We start from the raw sequence: 4,362 nt of genomic DNA on the forward strand, positions 1-4,362 counted from the left end.
TCTTTTTTTTTTTTTTTTTACTTTTTTAAAAATTAAATCATAGCTGTGTACTTTAATGCAATCATGAGGTAAAATGTGCTGGTTTTACACACAATCTGAAATGATTTCATCAAACTGGTCAACATAGCCTTCACGGCATTTTCTTAGTTTTGTGTTAAGACATTTATATTCTACACCTAGTAAATTTCACATGTACCATTGTAAGATGTACCGTAGGTGTGGTCCCACCAATTACTCTCCCTCTACCCATCCTCCCCTCTCCCCTCCTCTTCCTCTCCCCTTTCCCTTCTTCTTGGGCTATAATTGGATTATAGCTTTCTTATGAAAGCTATAAATTGGTTTCATAGTAAGACTGAGTACATTGGATACTTTTTTGCTTAGCTTTTCTTGAATCATCTGTTCTGAGGGAAGCCAGCTGTCATGTCCTAAAGATGCTCGAGCATGATCATAGAGAGGTCCATATGGAAAGGAGTTGAAGCCTCATGCAAGTGAGCTACCTAGTAAACAGATCCTCAGCCCAGGTCAATTCTTCAAAGCTGCCACTCTGGCTTATAGCTTCACTATAGCCTCGTAAGAGGCTGAAACAGAATGAATGGATTCCCTGAACCAGATGGATTCCTAACATATAGAAACTATAAGATAACAAATGTTTATTTTAAGCTGCTCATATGAGGCTAATCAGTTGCATGAAAGTAGATATATGTGTGTGTTTGTGTGTGTGTGTGTGTGTATACAGGTATATATAGTTTATATATATATAATTTTTTTTCTATCAACAACTTCTCCATGTTTTCCTCCATCTCACCCCCGACCAGCTTGGGAAAATAGAAAACCACTTCAGACTCAGACAACTCTCTAGCTGGGTGACTTGGCCAAGCTGCTTAACTAGCTGGGTGTGTAGGTATGAAATGAAGGATAATAATACCTTACTTGTGACAGGTAATCTCTAAAACTGCCCCACTTAATCCACCCTTGTGTCATTTCCTCCGTGTAGGCTGGATTTCCTGTCTCACTTCTAATAAATAGAATATAGCAGAAGTGATGGGCATGTTGCCTCCGAGATTAGGTTACAAAAAGATTGTGGTATCTGTCTTAGACACTCTCACTGTCTCCCATGTGTTGAGGCAGCCCAGTGGAGAACCCCTGTGGATGAACTTGCATGTGAATCTCCTAAGGTCTGATAACAACCATGCAAATGAGTTCAGAAATGGATCCTTCAGCTCCAGCTGAGTTGCAACAAGACTGCAGCTCTGGCGGACAGCTTGGCTGTGACCTCCTGAGAGACCCTAACCACAGGCATCCTGCTGAGCTTCAAATGTTTGTTGTTGTAACCCCCTAAATTTGGGATAATTGATTATGCACCAACAGATAACAAATACATCGTCCTAAAAGCTTGCCGTGAGGATGAAGTACCACAGATAGTGCCTGGTACATAGTAGGTGCTAATTACGCGCTTGCTGAATGAATTAATCAATAAACAAATGAATGTTCTATGATTCAGAATGTTCCCCAAATCCAAATGCTCACTCCCTTCCACCCACTCGTGCCAAAAATGTCACTGAAAGTTGTTTTAAACAGAGGAATGGCTGGGTCAGATTTGTTTTTCTGTAATGGGAGACTGGTTTATGTTCCATGGGTGTGGCTGTTCAGCTGTGGTCTAGATAAAGATTGAAAAATAATAGTCATTTGTCAGCTTGGAGAGGTCATGAGGGTGACTTAGGTCTCATAGCAGGTCTCTGAAGAAAAACTCCTCTTTCTTACTCTATTAAAGTCTCCTGAGCAATCTTTATAGAAGACACTCATTCATTCGTCTGTTTTTTATTCATTCATTATACCATTATTGACTAAACACCTCCTTATGACAGGCACTCTGGATACAGGAATGAACATGACATGTCTGTGATTTCAAAAACTAAGGGAAGAGGTAAGCAAAAGTGTCGTGCTAGTGCAAAAGCTCAGGGGCAAGGGCATCAATTTCTGGTGCAGTTTTGTGTGGTAAGTACAATAGTAAGGGCAGCACCAGGCATGCTGGGAGTCCCGGAGGGGGTCCCTGATCCAGCCATGGAGATGAATTGGTCCGAATTCTTTTAGCTGAAGGTAACAGAAATCATCTCAAATTAATGCTCACTGTATAAGGTAAAAGAGAGAGAGAAACAGAGAGAGGGAGGGAGAGAGAGAGGAGAAGAAAAGAGAAAAAGTCTATGGTAAACAAACAAACAAACAAACAAAAAAGATAAGAAAAAAGAAAAGTCCAAAAGTCCAGAGGTAGATTTTCAGTTTCAGGCACAGCTGAATCTATTATTTCAACAATTGCATCAGGAATTTGTCTCTCCTCAACCCTAGGCTCATCCTTTCCTTTCTGGCCTCATCTTGAGGCAGGCTTCCTCTTATAGAGACAAAAGGTCTGCCAGTATCTCCAGGCTGAAGTTTTCCCTTTCCACAACTCCAGAAGATAAAGATCACCTCTTCCCTCATACCTCTTGCAAAGGCTCCTGGACTGATTCTCAAGGACCTGGCTCAAGTCATAGCCCTAAGTGTGGCTTTAGGCATTGGAGTGTGCAAACCATGCAGGCCTAGGCTGAACACCAGCCCTTCCAGCTAAGGGTAGAGTCAGCCTCATCTTAGGCACACAGACTCAGAGGGAAGAAGAGAGGTTCCCTAAGGAAAAGTCTGCACAGTGTTGCCAGAGAAGATGGAGAGGATACTAGGAGGTTACATCATCAGATGTCTTGGACAGGGAGTCAGGAGAGGCTTCTGGGAGGAGTGAGAGTCTAAGCTGAGACCTGAAGAACAAGTAGGAGTTAGTCAGGGGGAAAGAAGTAGGCTGGGTACATCAGAGTTATCCACTGCTGCTTAACCAACTACTCGAAACTTAAAACTTTATAACAAAGCACATTGTCTTACTCCATTTCCTGTTCCTATATCAGATACCATGAACTGAGTAATTCATAAAGAAAATGGTAAGAAAATTTATTTCTTACCATTCTGGATGCTGGGAAGTACAAGGTTATGGGGCTGGATCCAGTGAGGGCCTTTTGCTGTGTTGTAACTTGGTGGAGGGTATCACAGGTACGAGCACATCAGCTCAGGTCTCTCTTCCTCTCCTTGTAAAGCCTTCAGTTCCACCTAGAGGGGCCTTACCTGGATGACCTTATATAATCCTAATTATTTCCCAAAGGCATCACCTCCAAAAACTATCAACACATGAATTGGGGTAAGTTTCCAACACATGAAATTTGAGAGACATGTTGAAACCAGGGCACACAACTCATTATGCCCCAGTGTCTGAGGGTCAGGAAACCAACAGTGGCTTAGCCTGGTAGCTGTAGCTCAGTCAAGGCTGCGGTTTCTGCAGGCAACTGGAGCCAAAAGGTAGAAGCTCACTCTCATGGCTACTGGCTGAAAGCTTCAGTCCTCCCCACATGAACTTCTCCATAACCCTGCTCATGACATGGTTTCTGCAGTGGGAGTGAAGAGAGAGAGACAGAGTGAGCCTTTTATGAAGTAGTCTATGAGAAACTGGCTACTTACTATGTAAGGATCCGAAAACATGAGAGGTAGGGGAGAAGATGGCATGGCTGCAGCCTGGGCTAACATCAAACCAGAGAGGTAGGGAGGTGGGGGCTGGATCATGAAGGACTTTGCCATGTTACAAATCTGAACTTTTTCCGTAGGCAATTAGGGGTCCTGAATCATTTAAAATTAGGACATACTGAAATAATTTTAGTTTGTGATTTTAGGGACCCCAATATACAGTATTTCTGCACACATTCTGAATAAATGTGATTTCTATCTGGAGGGGCTCTTCCTAATGGTGAACCTCAGAATTTGGCAGACAGACCCATCCAGGAGGCATAAAAAGGGAAGAAAAAACACAGGCCTCCTTGAGGAGGGCAGAGTAAAATGGAGCTCCCTGTGGGCCACCTTCTCCTAAAAGGAAGAAGGGAAGAGCTGGGCAATTGATCCCAAACTCACCAGAATCCACCCATCTCCACTGATGGGGGTGGAGGGAAGCCCAGGATATTGAGGGGGAAAGCCTCAACCAAAGGAATAAGAAAGCTCATCACCCATCATACCACCAACAGTTTGAAATTGTTAGAAGCATCACTCTGATGATTAATGTGCAGCATGGGCTGGTGTGGGAGGCCAAGGAAGAGGCAATTTCTTTCTTTCTTTTTTTTTTTTGGACGGAGCCTCAAGCTATCCCCCTGGGTAGAGTGCCATGGCATCACACTCACAGCAACCTCCAACTCCTGGGCTCAAGTGAGTCTCCTGCCTCAGCCTCCCAAGTAGCTGGGACCACAGGCGCCCGCCACAGCACCCGGCCATTTTTTGGTTGCAGCTGTCATTGTTGTTTGGAGA

Source organism: Otolemur garnettii, unplaced genomic scaffold (assembly GCF_000181295.1).
Source record: "Otolemur garnettii isolate 467f Iridium unplaced genomic scaffold, OtoGar3 scaffold00003, whole genome shotgun sequence".
In the NCBI taxonomy this organism is placed as follows: domain Eukaryota; kingdom Metazoa; phylum Chordata; class Mammalia; order Primates; family Galagidae; genus Otolemur; species Otolemur garnettii.